This window comes from Accipiter gentilis, unplaced genomic scaffold (assembly GCF_929443795.1).
Source record: "Accipiter gentilis unplaced genomic scaffold, bAccGen1.1, whole genome shotgun sequence".
Taxonomy (NCBI): Eukaryota; Metazoa; Chordata; class Aves; order Accipitriformes; family Accipitridae; genus Astur; species Astur gentilis.
Window position 1 is genome coordinate 190,571 of NW_026060914.1, and position 18,091 is coordinate 208,661.

The following is an 18,091-nucleotide window of genomic DNA, read 5'->3' on the forward strand; positions in this document are numbered from 1 at the left end:
GCGCCTTGGCCGAGCGTGGCGGTGGCCGGTGGAGGCAGGTCGGTGGTTGTCCACTGGATGCAGAAGACCCGGGGGTCGAAGAGGCAGCCACATGGAGCCCTCTGCAGACCTGTGTGGGTGAGGGGGAGCCGTGCTGGGCCGGGGGGACTCTCTGGGGGCACCCGCCAAGCCGGCCCCGATGGCCGACATCCCCCAGCTCTGGGCCAGGGGCGTGGGGAGCTTGTGGCCGGGGCGATCCCCACAGGGTGAGCTGCTGTGCTGGTGGGACGGGGTTGCAAATCGGGGAGGAGACTGGCATCTAGGAGGTGAAAGGGGAGAGGTGGCCCCAAATATTTGGGGAATTCTCTGCAGATGGGCTTTACTGGGCACGCGCCGCCCGGGCGAGGGCAAGGATGCTCACTGGGGCTTGCTGAACCCCCATGCGAAAAGTGCCGGGGGAACGGGTGTGATGGGGATGGCGAAGGTGCCAGAGCAGACTGGGGTGCCATACCTGCTGGTGGTGCCTGGGGGGCCCGGGCTGCAGGGAAGGGCTGCTCCCGCGTGGGCAGGCGGCACGGGTTGGCTGAGCCTAAGAGAATGAGACAGGAGCGATGGCCGGCGGTCTCCTCTGCTCTTGCCCCCCCAAAGAGCGTCCCTGGGCTGCAGGGGTTGGGGTCGGTCCCTACCTCAAGGGTAGAAGGTTTTGGGGAGCATGAATGGCTGGAAAAGCTGGGGCGCCAGGGGGCCCCAGGGCCCAGGCAGTGGGAGCTGCATTGGTGGCCGCGCCATGGTCCCTTCTGGCTGTTGGCTGCCAAGGACTCTTTGGTGTCTCCCCGGAAGGAATGCGGGGGCTCCCTGTGTTCTGCCCCACCCCCAAGAGCCTCCCCAGCTCCTCTTGGGGAGGGAAAGGGTTAAGGGAGGCTGGGGTGGCCCCGGGGCCTACAGGCGGCTCTCGGGGTCTGCGGGTACAAATGCTCTTGGCTTTCAACAGTATTTTTCCGGTGGGGGAAGAACAACAAGTTGATTCAGCTGAGCGAAGCGGGGACCAAGCTGCAGCCGCAGCCTCCTTGCGCCAGATGGCAAATGCGTTTGTGACCGTTGCCCGCGCTTCTGTTCGCTGCGTTGACCGGAGCGAGGCAGAAATAGGAAAAAGGACCTCGAAGGCGCGAAGGAAGGTCACGCGGTGTCGCTCGGTGGCACGCTTTCCCACAGCCCTCGCTCCAGTAGTGCTGTCAGGTCTTTCAGTCTCCTGCTGGGAAAAGCAGCAGCTCTGGATCCCCCTGGGAGGGGGCAGCCCTTTCCCTGGGTGCATGACACCCCGGAGGAGACGCACCACGTGCTCCCAGGAAAGGACTGGATTCTGCCCAACGTCCGGTGTCAGGGCGCTGGGGCTGTTTGCGCTCTACGGGATCCCAGGGATGGGGTTAGTACATCCCCTCCTCGTGCTTGGAGGATTCGGCGCTAGCAAGGACACCCCAAGGGTACCAAGGACACAGGCCTCTCGCTCCCGCTGTGTGAACAGTGTGTGGCCTGGGGGAGTCGGGACAACTGCCGTGAACCGGAGGCCAAAGATCTCTCCTGGCCTGTATCCTGGTAATCAAAGAGATTGCGCTCTGTTCGTGAGGCACCTCTGGCTGCAAGATTGTGCAAGGCCATGTGCCGCGTAACTTGTGGCAGGGACCGATGCTGGGGGCGTGAAGGCAAGCGCGCTTCTAAAAGCATAAAACTCCGTTTCATTTCAGAGCGCAGCTGAGCCACCCCGCTCCTCAAGACTCTGCCATCTGCACCGCTGTGGCTGGGACTGGGCAGTGCTGCACATCCCAAAGGCCACCGAGTCACACCCGTGTCCCTGCTGCTTTGCCGGGAGCTTCTGCGATGCGAGCGATGTTCTGGGGGGTGATCTCTTGGACTGCAGCTACTCCGTCCCTGACCGGCAGCTGGCCAGGAGGGTTGTGTCCCAGGTGGAATTCCACCTCTCTGACGAGAACCTGGCCAAGGATGCTTTCCTCCTGAAACATGTCCAGAAGAACAAGATGGGCTTCGTCAGCATCAAACCACTGCTGTCCTTCAAGAAGGTAGGCAGCGCGTTGCGTTGGCCAGCCGGGGTGGGAAGTAGGGGTAGGAATGCCTACTTTCTAAAACTCCAAAATGAGTCTTAGAGAGTTTCTTTGACCGGCTTTTCGGTATCATGGGTCCCCGTCCCCGAGTCCCTGCTGAGCGTCCCCCCCAGCAGACTGCTGCTGGCCTGAGAGCTGCTGCCCCTGGAGCAGGACGTGCTGCACAAGGACCCCTCGGCCCCCTCCTGGCCCGGCAGCAACTTCAAGCCCAGCAATTTCAGCAATGCCTTCACTGGATTGCTCCTTGCCGGCAAAGTCTTCCCTCCGCTCGGGACAGGCTTGGGCACAGGCAGCTGCTACGGCCTCTGCCCCAGCACTGAGAGCACTCGTGGCTGCGGCTGGGGGAGTGGGGTGGGTGCCTGGGCACCCTGGCCCAGCAGCCCCTCGCCAGATGCCAAACCTCTTGCCGGCAGTCCTCCGGCAGCGGCGTGGGTGCCTGAGCCCCTCGGCCTGCGGGATGCGGTGCTTTGCCTGCCCCACTGTTGTCCCAAAAGTGGGGTCGTTTACCCGGGGTGCAAAATGCCAATATAAATACAGAGCAGAGGTATTTTATTCCAGTTCATGTTTACGCAAAGATGGGGGCTAGGTGGTAATCCGCAACGCTAGCACCCCTCATGCCTAAAGGGGCAAGCAATTTATACAGTTCAGTTATACATATTCGATTTCCAAAGTTCTTCCCAAAACTATTGCCGGGAGTAGCTTATCTCGCACAGTTTCTATTGGGCTACAGTTTCCCTGCTTGGAATTAAAGGTCCAGTGTTCTTTTCTTCTACAGCGCATGCTCAAGGAGAGTGGGGGGGTAAGTCTTTTTGGTGTGGAATTGAGTTGGTGGTCATGATCTCCCCCTGCCACCTTTCTTTACCTTTCCTCCAGTTTGCGAAGATGCTTCTGACTTCATGCCTATTAGCAATTATTCAACTTTTTGGCGCCTCCTGGGGTAGGATGTTCCCTTCTTCTCAGTTTTTTAGTTCTTCTTCAGGGGCACAGTTGTTAGCAAGGCATGCGTTGATCATACAAAGGGGATCTTGTTTCACAAGAGCTTTGTGGCCTTTTTCGTGTGGCTTAAGTACATAATTTCTTAAGTACATCATTTCCCCCTGTGGTGGGTTGACCCTGGCTGGATGCCAGGTGCCCACCAAAGCCGTTCTATCACTCCCCCTCCTCAGCTGGACAGGGGAGAGAAAATATAACAAAGAGCTTGTGGGTCGAGATAAGGACAGGAGAGATCACTCACCAATTACCGTCACTGGCAAAAGAGACTCCGCTTGAGGAAAATTAACTCAATTTATTACAAATCAACCAGAGCAGGGTAATGAGAAATACAACCAAATCTCAGAGCACCTTCCCTCCACCCCTCCCTTCTTCCCAGGCACAACTTCATTCCCAGATTCCCTACCAACCCCCCCCAGTGGCACAGGGAGACGGTGAATGGGGTTTACGGTCAGTTCATCACACATTATTGTGATACTTGCCAAACCAACCAAGAAAGGTAAAACTGGAGCGCAGGGAGCAAATGCTTTTCTTTCACCTTAGGCCAACTGCTCGGACGCTCTCTATGCTGCCCTGCTGCAGAGGGCATCCCTCTTGTACCAGTAAGAGACATAAGAGTGAATTAAAGCCAGAACTCCAAACCAGACCAAAAACCCAGTCGTGATCAAGAAGAAAGTGGAGAATGCATCAAATATAACAGAAAATTATTTTGGACATTCCCAGTTTACATTTGGAAAAAAGAGAAGGAAAACAAAGAGGAGGAATTAGGTATTAAAAGAAGAGCACTGAATGATAAAGCAGTAGCAGTCCCTCTACCACTACAAACCCACACCCCCACACGCACGTACGCACACAGACTTAACACCACCAAACTCCCCTTGACTGTGACATTCCCCTCAGCTTGCTGGTCTAGAGATACTGAATGCCTGAAGCACACCAAGGATAACTGAAAACATCTGCATGGCTTTAATGGGAATCCTCCAACTGAAACAAAGCGCCTTCTCCCTCTGTCTGCGTTGGCACATCCCCGAGTCACGCTCTCACTCCTCTCCTTCAAAGTCAAGATTCCTAAACGTGAAAAGCGGGAGTGGGGAAAGGTGAAGGGAAGAGAAAAAGAGGGAGAGCATCATCAGTGGAAGACCTGCCAGCTGCTGCTGATTCAGCCCTGTTCGGGGGACCACCCCAGCAGAGAGGAGCTGGTTTGCATGCCACAGACCTCCCTGCCTGTTCCCAGGGACAGGCCATTTGCTCAGCCTTGCCGGCCAAAGCGTGGGAAAAGCGTAGGTGTGCGCCGTCGCTTGCAGAGGAGCACGGTCACGTTCACGTGCAATCCTTTACCTTTTTCCTCCCTGGATTCAAAGGGTTTCTGTCTTCAAAGTGAGAGCCTTCCATATGGTCATTTGTGACATTTCATCCAGGATAACAATCTCAGAAGGATCAGTCCTGCAATAAATATTTTACATAACAATCCGTGATTATGGGAACTGATGCCACCAAGGGCATTAGCATCAGCAAGAGGAACAGCGGAGCCCCGAGAATCAAAGCTCTGCATAAGTGTGGGAGGTTTTGCTGGATGAGGAGTTTTGGGAGGCAAGCCCGGGAGCTGCAGAGCAACAGCTCTGTGCAAAGGCTCTTGCTGGGGCTTAGCCCCGGTCCGGGTTCCTAAGCCACTGCTGGTACAGATCACGCCTGCAACTCCTCATGTGTTAAGTATGAGGATCTCCAGCTACCGTAAAAGCACTGATGAGGCAAGGTTTGGGGGTCAAACGTGAGTGCTGCAGCCACTCTGCTTGCGGTCAGAGCCTTGCAATCACTTCCTGCAGCCCTGCCCCCAAATTTGATTTTCCCACCAAGCTGCCTGCTGGTTTCTGTGGGATGCCCCACAAAGAGGCAAGTGGAGAAAACTCTGCCAAACACCTTCAAGCTAATCTTGCCGGGGTTCCTGGCGCTTGGTGGAGCTTTACCTGTCACTGCTTTGCTTTGGGATATCCACGTCACTGGTCTTCCCCACGTTCAGCTGAACTGAACTTGCAGCAGCAGCAGCTTCCATGGCCCTCCTGGACTCCTGATGTAAAAAAGGGACAAATCACGTTCTCTGTCTTTGATCAAAGTGGAGATAAGCTGAATGCCCAGCACAAACTTAGCAGTCTGCCCTCCGCTTCTGCCCCTTGGCAGCTATAGGTATTAGTGCAGCAGGGGAGAAACCGTTCACTCCAAAGATTTCGGGGCAGGGGGACTGTGTGTTCAAAACACGATTATGAGCAAGTCTTGCCAGCAGCAGCAGCCGCAGCAGCATCTAATAATAATCATCATAATGATAATGACCTTTGTGAAAAATGACTCGTTTTAAAAATTACACCTGTATTCAAGCGTTCAGCTCACTGCTACTTGAGGAAACAAAGGTTACAAAAGTTACAGGCTATTGGGATCTATTTCGATTGAGTGCTGATCTTCCCCCAACATTTCCAGACAAGCTGTAAGAGAAACAGGCAATCTCACAGACACACGGAGATGTCCAGCCCCGAGGACACAGCAAGCCTTACCTCTTCTTCTTCTCCAGCTTCATTTCTGGCATCGTCCAACTTCTTCTTCCTTTCTGGCATAAGGTCATCCAGAAAGCTGAGCTCTCGCTTTGAGAAGCAGAAATCCATCGCTTTCCGGACAAATACGAGAGCCAAAACCTTCACGAATAAGAGGGAAGATGCGGTGAGCTCAGAGACGATGCCACCTCTCACTCCAACGCTGCAAACACCCCGCTGCCGAGCGGTGGCAGCTCTTACCATCATGGGAAAGATGATGGCGGCACGGGACACCTTGATGGTCCAGAGCAGGACGAGGCAGGTCAGCTGGATCGCCGTGAAGAAATGCACCTTTCGCAAGGGCACGTGCCGCAGGTAGATGAAAACCGGCTGGTGCTTCGCTGGCATCCAAAACAGCTTCAAGCGATCAAAGAACTGCGAAATAAAAGGGAAAGGTTGCCACCTTGGGACTGCGGCAAGTTGCTGGCCCTCTCGAGACGTGGAGGCACTTTGCAGCATCTCGCTTGCCGTCAGAAATCCTGGATCCCACTGCATTCCTCCTGGGAGCAGCACCCATTTTCCCTTCGCTCCATCTAGCAACCGGCTTGCCCCTGAGAGCTGCCCACCAAACGGCAACTATGCCATGCCATTCCATTATTAGCATTTCTCGGCCCACTGAATCCCCCCATGAGGATTTCCACCAGTGGTAGAAACTGCCTTCCCTTTGCACCAAATTCCCCCGCTTTTCACGTAACCAAACACTGACCTGCCCTAAACCCTGCAACAGAGAGCGCTGAACTTGCCTGGTCCTCCCATACCTCCTGTGCCTCCACCAATCTTTTTCTTACACAAAAGAGTTTCATTGCTTGCTCTGCGAGAAGTTTTTCCCATGCCACTGCTTTTTTCCCTGCTGCTACAGAGACAAAATACCAGGGAGCCGACATGCTGCACGCTGTAAAAGAGTCCGTACCTGAATTCCTCTGAGCGACGACACACCCGTGTAGAGAAAGACGCCATAAAGCACAGGCATTGGTATAAACTGGGGGGGGGGAAGAAAAAAAAAAAGAAAGAATGCAATCGTTTCTTTTTCTGTATTGCATTTTCAGTATTACCACCCTCTTCCACAGGCACTGCCTAAAATTGCTTGAAGCTTTCCAGCTTCCATTCAGGCTTAGAGATGGGTCAGATATTAACCATTGTTTTGCCATTTTGTGCACACGAGTGAGCTAAGGCTCTGCTTTAGGCTGAACTTGGGAGTTATCTCTCCTCAGAATAATCCTATTTTCCAGAAAGGTTGGAGGAAAATAGGCGATTTCACCCGTGCTACCCTATGCCGCATTCTCTGGCGGTAGAAGAAACACTTCTGCCTATTCTTGGGGCAACAGGCAAAGGCCACAGGCCTCCTTTTAGCCTAGAGACGAGATTACTTTGTGGGAGGAACGTGCAAGGAAGCCCACAGGGATGACCTCAGTGTGTTTAGCTCCTGGGAACGGCTGCTCCGCGGCATTTGGGGAGCAAATTGCAGCCACTAAAGGGCTGCCTGTTTGAAACAGAGCAGATGTGCTCGTCTGAATATGCTCAACTGTAACCCATAAACATGGGTGGGCCTGAAAGACACCCAAAAATTCAAGCAGTTGCGTTGCTTGCTCGCCTCGAGCACACCAAACGGGGGCCTGAAGGGCTGCAAAACCTAACCGAGGCTGGTTCCCACCGTTGGTCAAGCCCCAAGGGTTGGGACCACCTCCTCCTCCTCCGCTCCACAACTAACTACTCAGGCCTGCAGAGAGGGGACTGTTTTTCTGTAACCTCCAACAAGCTCACGGTTGTTGGGTGGTTTGCATTTTCCTCTCACCTTTAACACAGAAGTGAAGAAGACAGAGCAGCCCATGAGCACAAAGATCAGCAAGCCAGTGACTCTCTGCTCTCGTATCCCCAGCAACTTGGGTTGTTCTCCTGGAGCTGAGCAGTCAGACTCTACTTTGAGGCTATTCACGTGGGTGATGGACAGGACGGTCGCAGCCACAAACCAGGGCAGCCCCATCACAGAGCACACCCCGAGCATCACGGCCACCACAAAAAGGTCCAGGTGGTACCCGCATCCTTTCTGCAGGCAGGAAAACAAGAAACAGAGCATCCCATAGCACAAGAGCAAGGATAACGTCGCAAGTCAGACTCAAACCCTGCTCGAGCACAAGTCAACTTCTTCAGAATTCAAAACAAGAAATGGAAACAAGCAAGGGTGTATGCAGGCTTTGCACAAGCACCTGGCATGAAAATCTGGCAGGAGTTCAGACACAATGGATATGCAGAGCTTGTGCATTAAATACTTCTCCAAAAAACAACAAGCCACAACCCAAAAGCACCAAACCATTTTTTCCACTCACAAAGAAAACTGTACCACTTGCAAGGAAGGTGTGACTCTGAGTTATCCCTGGCAGCGCATCAAAACAATTCATTCCCCACACCTGCTGCTGCTGCCATTTTAAAACAAAAACGCAGTTCTCTATTGCTCCAAGATTAATTTGCTCCCCCAAAAGGTTGCTCATCTATACTGCCCTGTCACTTGCTCCCTGCATCATCGTTAATCCAGGAGAGCATCCTGCCACGCAGCCTGACCTTGTCCCAAACCAATGCCTTCAGAAAGCATTGGGAATAAGAGCTTCTCCCCAGACCTGCAGCCCAGAAGGGGCTGGGGTCATCTCTCGCAGGCCCTTACCTTCAGCTTGTGCTCCTTCCTGTTCACAATAACGGCACTGATCTGCTGGTCCATGAATATCAAGATGGTGCAGAGCAGAGCTGGGACGAGCGCAGCCAACACCGTCCACCAAGGGTTGGGTCCTATGGGGTTGATGAACCACCCGCGGTCGTCTCTGGTAGGCTGCAACAAAGCCCACACATCAGCATTGTCTCCCAGCCCAGGCACTCCACTGGCTTTCATTTTCCCCTCCCTCCTTGCGTCAGAGCACCTCCCAGCCCTGGCTTCATGTCCCCCTCTCCCGGGGGCTTCAGCAGTGCCAGTCTCCTCTTTGCAAGCAGCTCTAGATACTTCCCCTGTAGGTATCTAGTTTTGGGGCCATCTTCTCGTTTCCAGGAGGAAGCAAGGCACTTGGAGGTGGAAGAGGAGATGGTCACACCACCAGCATCTCCTCCAGACTCAGCCCTGCCCTGCCCCGGCATCACCTTGTGGCACCCCCACGTGCCAAAACACCCCGTTACCTTGAACGCATGGGGGACCTGGAGCTTCGGCAATGGGATCCCAACCACAAAGTCAAGGAGCACCATGATGACGATGGTGAGGAAAACAGCAAAGTCGCTCACTGTGGACCGTACCTGGGGCGAGAAACCAGAGGTGAGAGGGGCATGGCAAACAGGGCCGTAAGGTGAGATGCAAGAGTTGCAGACATCCACAACATTAAGGCTGCTTAACCAAATCCCACCACCCCTCTGAGCACATGCAGCCTGATCCCTTGCTTAGATACTGCTGCTGTGTTTGTCCCTGTGAGATCTGGGGTCAGACAATAAAAAAAAGCTTAACTAGGCCAACAAGGGTTGGTTTAAGTCAAAATCTAAAAATAATAATATTAAAAATAAGAAAACACATGTCTGCCACTACAGCTACACTCACAGCTACAACGGCAACAAGGCACTGAGGCATCCTTTAGTCCTCAAAAGGAAGCTCCTCATTCGAATCTACTTTCCACTCGAGCACATAATGCGCAGAAGGTAGGGGAAAAAAAACAAACCGAAACCCCCAACCCCCAAAACTTTGGGAAACCTGACTTCCTACTACCTGAGGAGAAGAAAAAAAATTAAAAAAAATCAAACCCCAAAAATCTTCAATCTGGGGCAGGTCACGAGGCAGGTGGGAAACGCTACGATGATTTTGCACTCATGGAAATGAGTGTGGGACATCCAAGCTCTTGGAGAGCTTGGCCTGCAAGGCCAACGTTTCCCAGCTTGACCAAGGCAGGGCAAATACTGCTTAGTGCTCCAGGAAAGCCATTTTGGGAAACGAGTGCGGAGATGGACACTGGCCACCTCCTTCTACTTACTCTGGTTGGAAAGTAGCGGCTGGTTTTAAACTTCTTCAAGAAGCTTGACAGGGCAAAGGTGGCGAAGAAGAGGATGCAGCACCAGAAGAATACATCAGGGGTGTAGGGGCCGTCGCGTCCACAGGCAGGTCCTTGAAACTCCCCACGCAAATACGGACATTTCTGGAGAAACAGAGCGTCAGGACACAAAGGCAGTGCGCGTGCGGCAGGGAAACCTCGCATAGCTAGGGGGTTTTGAGGATCTTGGTCCAAGATCCACGACCCTGTAACTGCTCCTGCCAATGGAGATTTATATTTAATGAGCAGCAGCAGCTGAACAAGTGACACATCGAACTACACAGCGGAGAAATGAGATGTGAGGAGACACCATACGCTAGTAACACATTACAAGAAACACTCATCCAGGTGACACTCTTCCATCAGTTGCTTGCATTCATAGCACTGTGTTTCCTTAACTGCATCTGGCTTCAGTCCTCACATCTTCCCGCAAAAAACAACATGCCAGGCTCTCCCAACCCTGTGAAGAAAACCTCATCAGCTTTCCTAACTAAAAAGTAATTCTTTTAAAAATTATTTTTAAACCTGAAAAGGACTAGGATTCACAGGACTAGCATCATTACATTCACTTCACAGTCCTCCTCAAAATGGGAGAACAAAAGATAATTGACATGACAAACGCCACAGTTACAGACGTTCCTTCCTGGGGGTGCAGTTCGCACACCTAGGAGCTCATGCATGCACGAATGGGTGACGCCAGGCAGCAGCCTTCTTACGTGCCTCTGACCTCAGGAAGAAACAGATAGCATGAATACTTTTACTCCATTTGCATCCTGAGGACCAGAGATGAAGCCCAAGATTTGCCTAGATGACACAGTCAGTTCCTTTAAGGGATGAAATTGTTCGTTTGAGTTTGGCTTCAAGGACTCCCACAGCTGGCGATTAACTAAGAGGTATGCTACAGCGAGGAGCCCGACACACAGACTGCAGGACAACTCATCACGCCAGGCCTCTGAGCTTGCAGTTCTCCGCAGGGCCCGGTGCTGCCTGAGCAGGTGGATGGACTTCCCAGTTCCAGAAATACAAGCTCGTGAATCAAACCCTCCTCAAGCACGCAGGCAAAACTGGCTGCGCTTTAGCGAAGCAAACCAACAACGAGGCTTCCTTTGTTTGGGTGCCTCCTGTCTGACGATGCTCTGGGCTACTTTCTCTTCCTGGCAGCAACAGGAATAAGTTGCTCTCATACCTACCAGCTTCTGACAGAGAAAGAGGATGATCTCGTTCTTGCCTGCTAGGACCAGGGGTGGCAATAACGCAGTCTGCTGAGACTGGAAGGGGATGCCTTGGAGGCGGAAACACGCGGGTGTTCATTACTCCTGGGCACTCGGAATCACGGGAGGAGATGATGCCGAAAGGCCTGATCCGATTCACAAACTGACGCACCTTAGGACTGAAAAGGCTTCTCCTTCCACTAACTTACTTTTCTCTGCAACAACAGCCTCAGGAGAGTAACTTCTCCGTAACCCTTTACACTACAGCAACTACAATACTTAATCCTAATGTACCTTACAAGAAAACTACTGCGGTCTTCTCTACTAGAGGGCCAACGCTGCTGCGCCTGTAAGGAGCGCTTTACATTTTATTAACCTTTTGAAACAACGCACTAGCTTTCCTTGCAATCGCATTACGTGGGCTTCCTGGGACTTTATATATGCACGTTCGTTTTCTCTGGCTAAATCAGATTTGGAACGCAGGGGTGGCCATCTGAAAACACTGCAAAACATTCTTTTTACATACATCAGTTCTCTGGTGAAGGCAACAACTGAGGAGGATCTTCAGCTAATGTAAAACTGCGAAGCTCAGAGGAGTCGTACTCCAGCTAAAGATCTGCGCACTACTAGGCAGGAATGTCAAATTAAGCAATGCCCAACAGATACAAGTCATTGGACCTTTTCTTTTACAAGTAGGAAAGAAAGGGTACACAGAAAGATAGTGGTCTGTAGAAAATGCATGTAAATCATCAAGATTTCCAAGGATTACTCGAATCGCTTCCTGGAGAGGCCAAAACAAGAAAGGAAGGAAGAATATTAACAAGATAGCCACAATCCCACTGCCAAGTACAGTTTTCAGGCTTGGGAAAAAAAAAAAAAACATTACAGTTTGCAGGAGTCATGGAAGAGCAGGTTCCAGATATTTTGCTTTTCCTCCTCCCCTTCTTCCCCCTGCTCCCTCCCATCACCTTAGAGCACGCTGCCCTAACAGATTCACAGAAACTGAAGTGAACGAATATCTTAACCCTGAATTAACATAGAAGCAATACTATGGAGAGTGGAGGTGTGCTTTTAAATTTAACAAGTTCTACATTTAAGAAGCCTCCTCCTTGCCAGCACAACACATGCAAGTATTGACCTGTTTCAAAAATAAACATATTCCCCTTTTTCGGAATATTGACCCAATTCAGTTACAAAGGAACTGTAATTCAGCCCCAACAAACTCCTGCTTTATAAACGGGAAACTTTTTCTAGGAATACCTTTTGTTGGGAAGTGGCTTGCTGAAAAAGGACATGGGCCTGTGGAAAAGTTGTGCGAGCAGAGTTCTGTGTGAAAGAATGTCAGTTTGAGCAACAAGACTAGGCCTTGGCTGAAAATAGCTGGCTTTACTGATATTGGGAGAAAAACAACAGCTGGTCTCGCTGTTATCAGGAGAAAGACAGGGACGGTGTGACCTTGGCATAACTTCACAAGTAACTTTTGAAGAAGTTCTCATGAGAAAGTTACTGAACACGCGTAGCTGCCAACCACAAGTGGGTGTGTTTTAGTAATGAATAAACATTAGCAATGTACCAATCATATTAGGACTAGTAGGCATAATTATCGCAAACTGTATAAATATGAGCTATCCGTGCAAATAAAGTTGAATCACTTCTATCACTCATATTGGGTCGACTTATGTGCATTCCTCCGCCGCTCCAACAAATGGCGCCCGAACGGGGACCGAAGAAAGGGGAATTGGAGCGACGGACACTGAGAAGCACCGGTAGCAGCGACCGGGGGGCAAAAGATTAACCGAACGCTGATCGTCTTGGTTGGTGTGTTAACTCTCGTGCCTGGACCGTCCAAAAGGGGTTCGCCGTCAGTGAGGGCTACTGGAAAAAGGCTGCAAAGACTTTTTAACCGAGGTGCCTTAATCAAGGTAGCACCCAGGAGTATCAAGAAGCCGGCCGGCAATGGATCAAGAGGTAGCCCTAAAATTATTACAGTGCTTTTTAGAAAAGCGGGGAGTAAACTGCATTAAGCAAATTTCGGGGTTAGTCACGCTGGGTCGCGTTAAGGGATGCTTTAAGAATCCGGATTTATTATTTAAGGAGAGTGAATGGTGTAGATTAGGAGACGTATTATGGGATATGGTAACTGATGATGATAAATCAGCTAAAAAACTAATGAAGCAAGGACAGAAACCTTTCAATTAGTGTGGGTACAGCTTTTGAGCTTAGTACCTGGAATGCTATCGGAACCTCCCTATGGGATGAAATTAGTGACGGGTCTAAAGAAGTTAAAGATCTTGTAACTTTATGGAAATTGATTAAGACAACTCTGTAAGAAATGAAAGCAGATCGTAAAGCGTCTGCGTCTGCTTTTGCTGCTCTCTCTCTCCAACCGCAAGCGAAAGGGAAAAGCGGGGAGAAAAACATAATGCAGCGAGAGAGACTTTTTGGAGCTTGTTCGCCTACTCTCGTGCCCTTGACTTCTGCTCCACTCCCTGGGACTGCCGATATTAATCAGCCATCCGACAGTTCCCAAGCCTCCCTAACCGTACGATTAAAGGAAACCCTACAGAATCAGGGAGTGAGTAAAAATCTGCCTACGAAAAACCAGCCCTCAGATACCACCGTTCAACATGAACAAATTATACCTAGCATACACCCTGATTCACATAATGCAAACAAGGACTTGGCTACTCTAATAATAGAACAAAAAGAGACAATGTTAGAATTGTTAAAGGAAATGGGGAAGAGAGACGGGGAAACCAACCGCACCCGTGACAGACACGGAGCCGCCTGTAATAGCCGCTGCAGAAGAAAGGCAGAGACATTGGAGGGGTGTAATAACAGATGCCATTATAGAAGGGACTATGCTCTAAGCATTCCCAGTTATTGCATCAAATGGACAGAAAAAATGGGAGGTGTTTGACTGGAAGGTCATTGAGAAATTAAGGAATGCTGTGAGTCAGTACGGAATCAAATCTGCGTTAACTCACCAAATACTGCAATTCATTTTTTCTGCTGATACCTCAAGATATTAAACAGCTAGCACAGTTGATTTTGACACCCGCCCGAATGTTAGTGTTTTTCTGGCAGTGGGAGAAGCTCTGTGATAGGGAACAAGCAACATCACGACAACAAACAGATCCACTATGGGGAGTAACCATGCAGATGCCGATGGGTACTGGACCCTTCGCATCAGGGAACGCTCAGTTACAATGTGTCACTGAGGTTCATCATCTATCACAGATCTTGGCGTATCAAGCTTTTCTTACCGTACCAGACAATATGTACAGCCATGCTTTTACCCAGGTGAAACAGGAGAATACAATTTATGACCACCCTGACATGAACGAGGGCATGAAAGAAAACACGTTCAAAATACTCGCTTTTGAAAATGCTACTGAAAAGACACGCAAAGCATTGTGTAATTTGCCGAAAAATGCAGACATCGTTGATATGATAGAATACACGGATCGATCAGTGGACTCACAGAAAGTAGCCTATGCTGCCACAGCTCTCCAAGGAGCTACAAAGAAACACAAGGCCAGTAAGACACCCTTGGTCAAGTGTTCTAACTGTGGCAAACATGGACACATTAGGAGCAAATGTACAGGTACTGTTAACAGTAAGTGCTGCAACAAGTGTAAGAAAGATAACCATACCACCAAGAATACAGGAAGAAGGGAAACTTTACACCGACTGCGAAGGCCCCTCGCGCGACGACACGAATGCAAGGGGCTTGAGCTGCCAGCCCTCAGGCAGCCTCGCAACCACCAGATCCGCCACCGCAGGAAGCTCCAGAGTGGATGTGGAAACCGCAGTCAACATAAAGGGACCATTGGGGTTTGGACTTAGTGCATTTTTAATGGGGCAATCTTCAACAGCTCTAGAAGGAATTCTGGTGCTCCCAGGGCTTATTGATGCAGATTATTGTGGGACTGTGAAAATTATGATTCATGTTTTAATCCCTCCTGTTTCTATTCCTAAAGGTACCAGAATAGCACAATTAGTTCCATTCAGGTCGTGTGTTCCGAACCCAGGTGAAGTACAACGTGGAGATGGTGGATTCGGCTCCACAGGGAAACCGCAGGTATACTTTGCCATGGACGCAACAAGAGGTAAACCAGAAAAGGTAGTGCAATTGGAAGGGCCCGATGGAGTTGTTGTCAAGAAACCGATGACAATCAATACAGGTGCTGATGTTATGATTATTTCACAATGCATTTGGCCTCCATCATGGCCATCGATCAATCCAAACTTTGGTATTGCAGGGATAGGGGGCACACAAGCCACCTTAGTAAGTCAGCTACCAATTACATTTGTGTTCCCCGATGGTGAACACATTACGACGTGTCCGTATGTCATGACTACCCCAACTGAATTGTTTGGCCTCGTAGGCCATGATTTATTGAGCCAAATGAAGGCAATGTTAGTGACGCATCCTTTTTAGGAGCGGTCACTGAGGGGTAGCCGATTCTGAAAATTAACTGGAAAACAGATGAACCTGTTTGGATTGATCAGTAGCTGCTAAATTCTGAAAGGCTACTAAAAATACAAGGGTTAGTTGAGGACCAGTTGAGAGCGGGACAAGTTGTTCCTTCTACTAGTCCATGGAATACATCAATATTTACCATTCCCAAGAAAAGTGGGAAGCGGAGACTGTTACATGATCTCAGAGCTGTGAATGTGGTGATGCACAGTATGGGAGCCCTGCAGCCAGGTTTGCCATCTCCAGTTATGCTTCCAGAAGAATGGGATTTGTTAATTATAAATCTAAAAGATTGCACCCAGATGGCGCTGAACGGTTCGCCTTTTCGGTACCATCGATTAACAAGGCAGAACCCTATAAGAGATACCATTGGGTCATGTTACCGCAATGAATGCGCAATTCCCCCACGATGCGTCAGGTGTATGTGGCCTGGGCATCAGAGCCTGTAAGAAAGCAGTTACCTCAGTAACTTGCCACAGGATGAGATTTTAACTCAATTGCAGGACATCTTAAGCCATCGCGGAGTAATAATCACTCCTGAAAAGGTGCAAAAGGCAGCACCTTGGAAGTATTTGGGGTGGCACATAAATGCTAGCAATGTTAAACCTCAGAAGGTTCAAATAACATGAGAAATTTCAATGTTACATGATGTCCAGAAGCTTGTGGGAGATATCCAGTGGGTGCGGAATCTTTGCGGTATCACTAATGGCAATATGACCCCTCTGGTAGAACTCTTGGGTATGAGAACACTGTGCAGATGAGAAACGGGAAATGACAGAGTTGACCAATTGGTTGCAGCGCCACGGGAGCCTCCTCCAGGGAATCGTTTTCAACAAAGCACGGCAATCGCATGCGTTCTTGCACCAACCCGCTAGGATGTTAGCAAAGCAATTTGACTTACCACTTACTGATGCCCAAGGTATCGTTAAAGCATGCCCTGATTGTCAAAAGGAAGGGCTCGGCTTGGGCTGTGGGGTTAACCGACGAGGTCTTTTGCCATTGCAGTTGTGGCAAATGGATTTCACCCATGTCATGTGGTTTGGTGCAAAGCGTTCTGTGCATGTGTGTATTGATACCTATCCTGCTGCCATGTGGGCCACGGCACGAACTGGAGAAAAGGCCTTACATATTGAATGACATCTTCACGCTTCTTTTGCAGTACTGGGTGTGCCTCAAGAAATTAAGATGGACAACGGCCCAGCCTATGGTTCTACACGATTTGCTCGATTTTGTAATTTGTGGGGAATTCACCACGGTACCGGTATTCCACATCTTCCCACAGGACAGGCTATTGTCGAATGGGCCAACCAAACCCTAAAAGAACATGCTGCAAAAACAAAAGGGGGGAACCCAGGGCTTACTCCCAGAGGAACGATTGGCCAAAGCCTTATTTGTGCTAAATTATCTTAGATTGACAGGTGATCACAAAGACCCACCAATGGTAGTGCATCATGTTCTTTTACAGGCAGAAAGGACGCAACAAAGTACAGGAATCATGGTAATGTCTAAGGACCCAGAATCCAGGAAATGGTGCAGATCAGCAGAAGTAAAACTTACTGGGAGATCCTGGCTAAGTGGGACAAGCCATGGCTTCGCACTGATGCTGGACCCGGAATTGTTCCAATGGCGACTGGCACGGCACCGGCGGGTGCTGGAGCCACTGATCTGACAGATTCTAACTAATAGAGTATTACTAGTGGACACGGAGTCCTTCAGAGAGGTTTTCAGAACAGCGTGCCTTATTGTATATAGAACCTGCTTTAGGTAAAAAGTGTGTAAAGCATAATTTGATTAAACATAGTGTGATTACGGGAAGACAGTGTGGGGTAAAAGTTAGTTAAAGCCAAAATTAGGGGTAAGGTCTATTTCCATTAATAACCTGGGAACGAGGTTGATTGTGTTTCCACAGATACAGGCCCACGATGGACTCCTGTTCGATTTGCATGACCATCATCATCTGGAGCATCATAGATGATGTGGCAATATGAATACTACCTCAGCCAAAAACTAATGTATAGGTCACCTTGGCTAACATAACAGGTCAAGATTCTCTGTGCATCGCAACTGTATCGTAAAGCCCATGAACCAATAGACAAGATGGCTATGACTCGTGCAGCGCGCCTGGCCAGCGAGCGCATGCGTCATAGATTGCAACCGAGGCGGACTTTTGGCACCCGCTGGCCACGTGTGCTAAAACCCGTTCCTCTGCAAATGTATAAATACTGGGATTTTCCGAAGAGCATCGGGCTGGTGTACAGTGAGGCCATCGTTGCCTCTGTGGGGACGCCCACGGAAAGCTGGCACCTACCGATTGCTGGGCTGAGTTCGTGGAGCAAGATGGCACAAGAATGTATAGATGGTTCATTTTCCTCATGGTCTGGGTCATTAGGGGTAACGGGTTGGCTCAAAGAATTATGGGCATTATTGTAGTTACTGTGATTTTAGCTATTGTAATAGTTTTACCTTGTTCAGCTTATTAAGGAAAATGGCATCCCAAGTTATTAAGCAAGCCTGGATTGCTCAAAAACAAAAAGAGGGAGAAAGATTTAAACGGAGACCTACAGTGGATTCAACCTTGTTGTGGTATTACAAATACAGACTTACAGCCGCTGCTGGATTTATTGTGGGGCAGCGGTACCTTAACTTCTACAAGACAACTAAGTGCACCGGGATGGCAAGCCTT

The 18,091-nt window shown here is 49.9% G+C and overlaps 1 protein-coding gene and 2 long non-coding RNA genes across 12 annotated transcripts in view; 1 reads left to right on the plus strand and 2 right to left on the minus strand.

The window, feature by feature from the left end:
- The window catches only part of LOC126037102 (uncharacterized), a 191,037-nt gene that overhangs the window by 137,259 nt on the left and 35,687 nt on the right, over nucleotides 1-18,091 (plus strand). The window lies entirely within an intron of this gene.
- Nucleotides 1-18,091, minus strand: part of LOC126037103 (uncharacterized) — a 108,916-nt gene that overhangs the window by 87,824 nt on the left and 3,001 nt on the right. For 3 of the 5 annotated variants that reach the window (XR_007505508.1, XR_007505502.1, XR_007505507.1), the window contains exons 3-4: nucleotides 9,658-9,819; nucleotides 8,828-8,935 (exon numbers count right to left, since the gene is read on the minus strand). The exons of the other annotated variants lie outside the window; for them this stretch is intronic. This is a non-coding gene — a long non-coding RNA (uncharacterized LOC126037103). Of the gene's footprint in view, nucleotides 1-8,827; nucleotides 8,936-9,657; nucleotides 9,820-18,091 lie in introns of those variants that run through there. 5 annotated transcript variants of the gene reach the window in all.
- LOC126037104 (uncharacterized) lies at nucleotides 3,661-5,093 on the minus strand. Its single transcript, XR_007505509.1, has 3 exons — nucleotides 5,051-5,093; nucleotides 4,425-4,529; nucleotides 3,661-4,154 (listed from the first exon to the last, which is right to left on the minus strand). It is a non-coding gene; the product is annotated as an uncharacterized LOC126037104 (long non-coding RNA).